The sequence below is a fragment of the Zingiber officinale genome, chromosome 6B (assembly GCF_018446385.1).
Source record: "Zingiber officinale cultivar Zhangliang chromosome 6B, Zo_v1.1, whole genome shotgun sequence".
Lineage (NCBI taxonomy): Eukaryota > Viridiplantae > Streptophyta > Magnoliopsida > Zingiberales > Zingiberaceae > Zingiber > Zingiber officinale.
This window is the reverse complement of record NC_055996.1, coordinates 60,617,148-60,626,665: the sequence shown is the minus strand read 5'-3', so window position 1 is coordinate 60,626,665 and position 9,518 is coordinate 60,617,148.

The following is a 9,518-nucleotide window of genomic DNA, read 5'->3' as shown; positions in this document are numbered from 1 at the left end:
GTTTCGAATTTGTTTTCGATATAGTTTCTTTTGTTTTTCTTTTCCTTGTGATTTGATTGTTCTTTTCGGTTAACCTAAAGTTATTTTAGGAAATTAAATATTAGCTTTCCATAAAAGGTTTTGTCTAGTCGGCGGTGGTTGCTCCCATATCCAAGAAGGCCGTGTGCCTCGCCACGTCAGTACTGGGAACCAATTATGGAAATTAATATTTAATGGAATTAATAACTTAAGGTGATTTGGGTCGAACGTGTTAAGTTCCACAGGAGACCCAAGTCAAAACCTAAAAGAATGAATAGATTAAGTTTTGGATCAAACGTGTTAAGTTCCGCAGGCGATCCAAAATTTAATTTAAAAGAACACATGGTAGCTAGGAAAAGGTTCAGACCTTTGTACAAAATTTTTGTACAGTGGAACCTCTAGGCTTTCCGAGTAGCAACCAACAATTGGTATCAGAGCTAGGGTTTTGCCTCTGTGTATTTGGTATTAGTTTAATTATGCACATGTCATACATAATTTAGGCAGGATAATAGTAGGATGTGCTAACTTTGTGGATGCAGGATCCAACTATTATGACTTTTAGTTATTATGTGTGTGATTGGACCCTTGGACATGTCAAGGGCATTTATATGTGTGTGCATGATTGTATTATAAAATACAGCAGGAGCTGTATTTAGTTTTGTTAGGATTTTATTTTTGATCTAGATACATGTACATTCCTTTTATGGAATATAGGATCAAAAATGTAAAATTCTATTTATGTCGCGGATCGAATCTTGCAAAGCGTGGAACCTTCTAAGAACCAGAGGCGCAGCGGAACTAGGAGCAAGATGGATGCGACAACTAGACCCGGTGGCGGTGGCCCAATATGGCAGCAGCTTGGGATGACAACACACGGAGGACAACTAGAGATAAAAGTCATAATAGTTGAAAATTAGATTTTCTATTTATTGCTTTTATATCGGTGTGTGCATGTTGGTTTACATATTTAGTAGGCTAGCATAGTTAAAATTCCTCATTTATAAATAACTAAGTGGGAGAGGGATTTTAAGTAAATCCCATGGTCTCCATTACTGGTTTGTAAGTGATGCAAACAAGCTTGCGCGTTGGCTCTGAGTGCCTTCCTCCATAACGGATGAGCTTGTTTGTGGATCACTAGAACAGACTTCCATTTTTGGATGACTATAGGAAGTTAATTAAGAGCATGTGATCTTCCCCAACGGAAGGGGCATAATCTTATTAATGGACTTAGTGTCAAGTAATGGTATACACTTAGACACATTTAATAGTATCCTCCCCAACGGAGTCACTACTATCACTTGTGTGACCAAAGGGAACCCAACTATTGATTTGTCATAAAACTAGATTGGCAATATAATAAAATTAATAAACCCTCTTACAAATGTTTGAATTTGTATACGTCCACACTAACGTGGCATACAAGATTCATGGTGTTTGAGGTAATTTTATTTGTCAAAAGTTATATTGACAAGATAGTCAATGGGTAAAATCCTCCTCTTACAAATGTTTGAATTTGTATACGTCCACACTAACGTGGCATGCAAAATTCACGGTGTTTGAGGTGTTGGTGAATTTAAATAATATTGTTTGAGGAATCAATATTTTTTAAATTCAAAAGGTTTTGACCAAATATTTGATCAAAGACAGATCAACTATTAATTTTATTCGTCATAAAGTAAAGTTGACGAGATAATAAAATTAATGAATAAAATCTCCTCTTCGATTTTGTATACACAAAATTCATGGAAATTTTAAGGAGTTGATATTGACCAAATATTTTTGTGATTCTTAGGATGTTTGTCAATCCCTAATTGTCATACTATAGAAAAGACTTAGTAGTCCCAATTGTAATGATTGGAAATAGGACTTGGACATTAAGGTAGACTGTCTTCTTAGAACTAAGAACAATATAGGTGTATTTAATTCATTAGTTGAAACATGTTTAGTGGTGTTATCTACCAGAACCTGGAGTGTAGATACAGATGCCATCAATCATGTCCGCAATTCATTGCAGGGTTCCAGGAAACCTGGCAACTAAATGAAATTAAAACACCGTCCACATGGGCACTACTGTAAAAATGGTAGCTGTTGTAGTGGGAGATGTTTATCTTTTGATAAGAATAAAACATGGATTTTTGAGTAATTGTCTTTACGCACCAAGTTTAGAAAGAACTAGTTTTCAGTTTCTAAATTATTCAAAGAACTTGATATTCTGCCTCTTTTAATAACAAAGTTGTTATTAAGAAAAAGAGGGAAGTTATCTGTTCTGGTACGTTGGTTGGCAATTTATAAATCCAATAACTCTCATGATACAACAAATGGAAATTAGTAACACATCTTCTAACTTTAAGAGAAAGTAACCTTCGGAAATGAACCAATTATATCTTTGGCATCTAAGGCTAGGTTATATTAACTTGAGTATGATTCATTGGTAGCTGATGAACTTTTGGGTTCATTAGTAGTGGAAATCTTTCCAACCTGCGAGTCTTACTTGGAAGGAAAAATAACCAAGAAGCTTTTAAGTCTAAGGGGTATGGAGTCAAAGATATGTTGAAATTGGTTCATTCTGATTTGTGTGATCCTATGACTATCCAGACAAGAGGTAGTATTGAATATTTCGTCTATTTTATAGACAACTATTCAAGATACAAATAAATTTACTTAATGTACCACAAGACTAAGTACTTTGATTAGTTCAAAGAGTACTACGCTGATGTGGAGAAATGACAAAGTAAAAAGACACTATGGTGAGATCATAGTGGCAAGTACCTCTTGGGAGAATTTAGGAGTTACTTATCAGAAGTAGGGATTAAATCCAAACTAACTACACCTGGTACACCTCTACAGAATGGTGTAGTAGAAAGAAGGTATAAGACTCTTATGGAAATAAGTAGATTGATGATGAGTTATTTTACCAAATTCATTTTAAGGATATACTCTGGAAACGAAAGTGAACATAGTACCTTCCAAAGTCAGAACTCTCTACTCATATAGAATTGCTGAATCGGCGTAAGCCTATTTTGAAGCATATTCAGATTCGGGTAGTCCAGCACATATGCTGAAGAGAGACAATGATAAGTTAGACAGGAATTCACTTGTTTGTGAGTTATCCTAGAGAAATGAAAGGAGGTTTATAGTCTTAAAAATCAGAAGGTCATTGTTAGCATCAATGACCGATTTTTAGAAAAGGACTATGTAATAAACCACGTGCCCATAAGAAAATAATAAAGGACATGTCTAACCTAGTACCAACTGTACAAGATGAGATACCACAAGAAAACTGTAACACGTATCACAAATAATACACAATTGCAGAAAGTGTCTTGTCGTAGTGGGAGGGTTGTTAGGCAACCTAAATAGGTTCATGTTTTGGGAGAGTTTTTGGACTCGATCCCTGGAGGACATGAACCTGATCTCTGGTCATATGATGAAGTACTCCAAGATAAAGATGCAACATCTTGGCAAAGAGTAATGAATAACAGAATTAGAATATATGTATTCTAATAAAATCTGGAAGCTTGTAGAATCACCAAATAGTGTAAAAGTCGTTGGGTGTAAAAAGGTCTATAATAGGAAAAGAGGGATAGACAGGAAGGTAGTAACTTTCAAAGCAAGGCTTGATGAAAAAGGAAACTTTTTCACTGGTAGCCATGCTTAAGTCTATCCAGATTCTTTTATCTATTTGGCAAGTGGATGTCAAGACAGCATTCCTTAATGGAAGTCTTGAAGAAAGCATCCATATAAAGCAACCAGAAGGGTTCATTGCAAAGGGCTAAGAGCATCTTGTGTGCAAGCTCAATCAGTCTATGGACTGAGGCAAAGCTTCAAGGTCTTGGAACATCCGGTTTATCAAAGTAATCCAGATCTATGGATTTAGTAACCGGATAAGTCTTGTGTATACAAAAGGTGTGATGGAAGCGTGGTGGTATTTCTTGTACTATACGTAGATAACATTTTTGGTAGTTGGAAACAATATCAAAATGTTGTCAGAAGTAAGGGTATGGTTGTCCAAACAATTCGATATAAAGGACTTGGGAGAATGTATATATTCTTGAGATCAAAGTAATAAGTGATCGCAAGAAGAGAATATTTTACTTATCCCAAGCTTCATATATCAGAAAAATCCTTGCTCGTTTTAAACATGCAAAACTCCAAGAAAGGTTTCTTACCTTTTCAGGATGGAGTAACTTTATCTAAAGATATGTCTCTGTAGACATCAAAGGAGATAAAGGAAATAAAGGCAGTTCTTTATGATTCGGCTGTTGGAAGCCTAATGTATGCTATGCACGAGATCATAAATCTGTTTTGCCAAGGGCATAGTTAGCAGATATCAAAGTAACCCTGGACAAGGATAGTGGATTGCAGTAAAGCATATATTGAAGTACCTTAGAGGCACTAGAGATTATATGCTAGCTTACAAGGCAGTTAATTTGGTCCTTGTGGGTTGCATGGATTTTGATTTCCAATCGGGTAGGGACAATAATAAGTCAACCTTGGGGTTTTGTGTTTACTTTAGGAGGTAAAGTCATAACTATGGAAGAGTGATAAGCATAGGTGTTTTTCTGGACTCTATCATAGAAGCTTAGTATATGGCAAGCCTCTGAGGTAGCCATAAAAGCTGAAAGACTCAATAACCTCAAGATAGACTTAGATATGATTTCTGGTTTGTCCAAAGATTATTACAATTTATTGTAATAATATTGGTGCAGTAGCAAACTCGAAGAAACCATAAGTCCATAAGGCAAGTAAACACAATAGAGCGCAAGTACCACCCAATACGAGAAATCGTATAAACGAGGAGAAGTTGTTGCTGCCTAGAATGCATCAGATGATGACCTATAGATCTTTTCACTAAGGTCCTTAAGGCGAGAGCTTTTGATGGACATGTTGAAGGGTTGAGAATCAGATGTATGGCAGCACAACTTAGTCTTTTAGTATAAGTGGGAGATTGTTAGAGTGTATACTAAAAGCCTAGCTTTTGGTATAAGCATTTATCTAGAAATAAGAATCACATTGGTCAAATGTCTACATTTATGATAAATGTAGTTGTTCAATTAATTTATATTGTAGATAACATGGTGTGTGGTGTCACACACAGAGGATCATGTTATCAGTATATTATAAAGTAGCTCACGACCATAATGGAAAGGAACAAACCATTGGAAGGTCGTAGTGTAATTAGGTATTAGTTTATCTTAACTATATAATTACACTAGTACACTTAGAGTGTATTGAGTAGGACCATTAGAGGTCGTTTCTTTTATACTGACTTTATAAAGAAACAAAGACCTCAGTTATTATGGAAGTGTGTACTCTTAATCCTAATATAATAACAAGCACATATATTTGATATTTATTTCTTTAATTTATCAATGGGTGAGATTTAGTTCGATGAATCAATAAGCCCGATAAGTTGGGAAATGATATCACTTATAGTGTGTGTTGTTGATTATAGAAGGAAATTGTGTCCTAGTGATCTAGGTTGAGAATGTCCACAAGAGGAGCTCATAAGGATTGTCATGTTAAACCCTCGCAGTGGACTTAGTCCGACATGACAATGAAGTTGAGTGGTACTACTCTTGGAGCTAGATATTAATTAAGTGAGTTGTCGAACTTACTTAATTAGTGGACATTGTTATCTTAAACAGGAGACTAACACACTCATAATAAGAAGGAGCCCAAAATGTAATTTGGGATTTGCGGTAGTTCAATAATAGTTCTTTGTGGAATGATTATTATTGATGAAATTAAGTTGTGTGTTCGGCGCACGGGATGCTTAATTTCATCGGAGACCAAAACCAATTCCTCCTCTCCCTATCGTTGCCTCTAGTATATAGAGATTTATACCCACCGATACCCACCTTCTTACCCATCCAATGGGTCCAAGCCAGCTTGGAACCCAAGCTAGGGCCGCCAAGACCAAGTGGATGAGCCATGTAGGTGGCCGCCAAAGCATGGGTCCCAAGCTTAGGTGGCCGCCACTAGAATATTAAAAGGATTTTATTAAAATTATTTCTTATGTGGATATCATGGTTTTAAAGAGAGTTTAAAATTAAAATTTCCTTTTATAACTTTCTAAAAAGATTAAGAGAAGAGATTAATCTCTTTCCTTATTTGTAGTTTAAAAGGATGGTTTTAATTTTTGGTAAAAACTTTCCTTATTTGTAAATCATCTACATGTTTAAAAGAGAGTTTACAATTTTAAATCTTTCCTTATTTATTGATTAAAGGAGGATTTTAAATTTTAAGAAAACTTTCCTTTTTAACCATGTTCATGATTTAAAAGAAAGTTTAAAATTAATAATTCTCTTTTATTGGTTTCTACAAAAGATTAAGAAAAGATTTGATATCTTTCCTTATTTGTAGATTAAGAGAGATTTTAATTTTTAGAGATAACTATCTTTTATCCACATGTTTAAAAGAAAGATTTTAATTTATTAAATTTCCTTTTATTAACCACCATGAAGGGAAAATTATTTGAGAAATTTTTATAAATTTCCGAAGCAAATTAGGAAGTTTTAATTCTTGTGTGAATTAAAATTTCCTTGATTAAAGGGATTAAGGTGGTCGGCCATTACAAATAGAAAAGAAAAATTATTTTAATTAAATAAATTTTCCTTTTTAATGGCAAAAGAATTAAGGAAGTTTTTATTAAATTTTCCTTATTTGCCAAGACCAAGGATTATAAAAGAGGGGGTAGAGGAGGCTTCAAGGTGAATGTCTCTATTTATTTTTCTCCCTCTTTTCTTCTTTGGGTGTGGCCGGCCCTTTCTTTTCTCTCCTCTCCTTTGTGTGGCCGAAACTTTCTCATGATGGAGTTAGCTTTGGTGGCCGGATCTAAGAAGGAGAAGAAGGAGAGAAAAGAAGCCTCTTTTCTAGCATCCCTTGGAGCATGGTGGTGGTGGCCGAACCTCTTCATCCTAGAAGAAGTTTTGATGGCCGAAACTTGCAAGGAAGAAGAAGGTGCTTGGTGGTTCTCATCTCGGAAGATCGTTGCCCACACAACGTCCGAGGTTAGAAGAGGAATACGGTAGAAGATCAAGAGGTCTTTCTAAAAGGTATAACTAGTAATTTTTCTTTCCGCATCATACTAGTTATTTTTGGAAATAATACTAAATACAAGAGGCATACGATTCTAGAGTTTCGAATTTGTTTTCGATATAGTGTTCTTTTTTTTTTCTTTTCCTTGTGATTTGATTGTTCTTTTCGGTTAACCTAAAGTTATTTTAGGAAATTAAATATTAGCTTTCCATAAAAGGTTTTGTCTAGTCGGCGGTGGTTGCTCCCATATCCAAGAAGGCCGTGTGCCTCGCCACGTCAGTACTGGGAACCAATTATGGAAATTAATATTTAATGGAATTAATAACTTAAGGTGATTTGGGTCGAACGTGTTAAGTTCCGCAGGAGACCCAAGTCAAAACCTAAAAGAACGAATAAATTAAGTTTTGGTTCAAACGTGTTAAGTTCCGCAGGCGATCCAAAATTTAATTTAAAAGAACACATGGTAGCTAGGAAAATGTTCAGACCTTTGTACAAAATTTTTGTACAGTGGAACCTCTAGGCTTTCCGAGTAGCAACCAACAATTGGTATCAGAGCTAGGGTTTTGCCTCTGTGTATTTGGTATTAGTTTAATTATGCACATGTCATACATAATTTAGGTAGGTTAATAGTAGGATGTGCTAACTTTGTGGATGCAGGATCCAACTATTATGGCTTTTAGTTATTATGTGTGTGATTGGACCCTTGGACATGTCAAGGGCATTTATATGTGTGTGCATGATTGTATTATAAAATACAGCAAGAGCTGTATTTAGTTTTATTAGGATTTTATTTTTGATCTAGATACATGTACATTCCTTTTATGGAATATAGGATCAAAATGTAAAATTCTATTTATGTCGCGGATCGAATCTTGCAAAGCGTGGAACCTTCTAAGGACCAGAGGCGCAGCGGAACTAGGAGCAAGATGGATGCGACAGCTAGACCCGGTGGCGGTGGCCAAATATGGCAGCAGCTTGGGATGACAACACACGGAGGACAACTAGAGATAAAAGCCATAATAGTTGAAAATTAGATTTTCTATTTATTGCTTTTATATTGTGCTGTGTGTGCATGTTGGTTTACATATTTAATAGGCTAGCATAGTTAAAATTCCTAATTTATAAATAACTAAGTGGGAGAGGGATTTTTAAGTAAATCTCATGGTCTCCATTACTGGTTTGTAAGTGATGCAAACAAGCTTGCGCGTTGGCTGAATGCCTTCCTCCATAACGGATGAGCTTGTTTGTGGATCACTAGAATGGACTTCCATTTTGGATGACTATAGGAAGTTAATTAAGAGCATGTGATCTTCCCCAACGGAAGGGGCATAATCTTATTAATGGACTTAGTGTCAAGTAATGGTATACACTTAGACACATTTAATAGTATCCTCCCCAACGGAGTCACTACTATCACTTGTGTGACCAAAGGGAACCCAACTATTGATTTGTCATAAAACTAGATTGGCAATATAATAAAATTAATAAACCCCTCTTACAAATGTTTGAATTTGTATACGTCCACACTAACGTGGCATACAAGATTCATGGTGTTTGAGGTAATTTTATTTGTCAAAAAGTTATATTGACAAGATAGTCAATGGGTTAAAATCCTCCTTTTACAAATGTTGAATTTGTATACGTCCACACTAACGTGGCATGCAAAATTCACGGTGTTTGAGGTGTTGGTGAATTTAAATAATATTGTTTGAGGAATCAATATTTTTTAAATTCAAAAGTTTTTGACCAAATATTTGATCAAAGACAGATCAACTATTAATTTTATTCGTCATAAAGTAAAGTTGACGAGATAATAAAATTAATGAATAAAATCTCCTCTTCGATTTTGTATACACAAAATTCATGGAAATTTTAAGGAGTTGATATTGACCAAATATTTTTGTGATTCTTAGGATGTTTGTCAATCCCTAATTGTCATACTATAGAAAAGACTTAGTAGTCCCAATTGTAATGATTGGAAATAGGACTTGGACATTAAGGTAGACTGTCTTCTTAGAACTAAGAACAATATAGGTGTATTTAATTCATTAGTTGAAACATGTTTAGTGGTGTTATCTACCAGAACCTGGAGTGTAGATACAGATGCCATCAATCATGTCCGCAATTCATTGCAGGGTTCCAGGAAACCTGGCAACTAAATGAAATTAAAACACCATCCACATGGGCACTACTGTAAAAATGGTAGCTGTTGTAGTGGGAGATGTTTATCTTTTGATAAGAATAAAATATGGATTTTTGAGTAATTGTCTTTACGCACCAAGTTTAGAAAGAACTAGTTTTCAGTTTCTAAATTATTCAAAGAACTTGATATTCTGCCTCTTTTAATAACAAAGTTGTTATTAAGAAAAAGAGGGAAGTTATCTATTCTGGTACGTTGGTTGGCAATTTATAAATCCAATAACTCTCACGATACAACAAATGGAAATTAGTAACACATC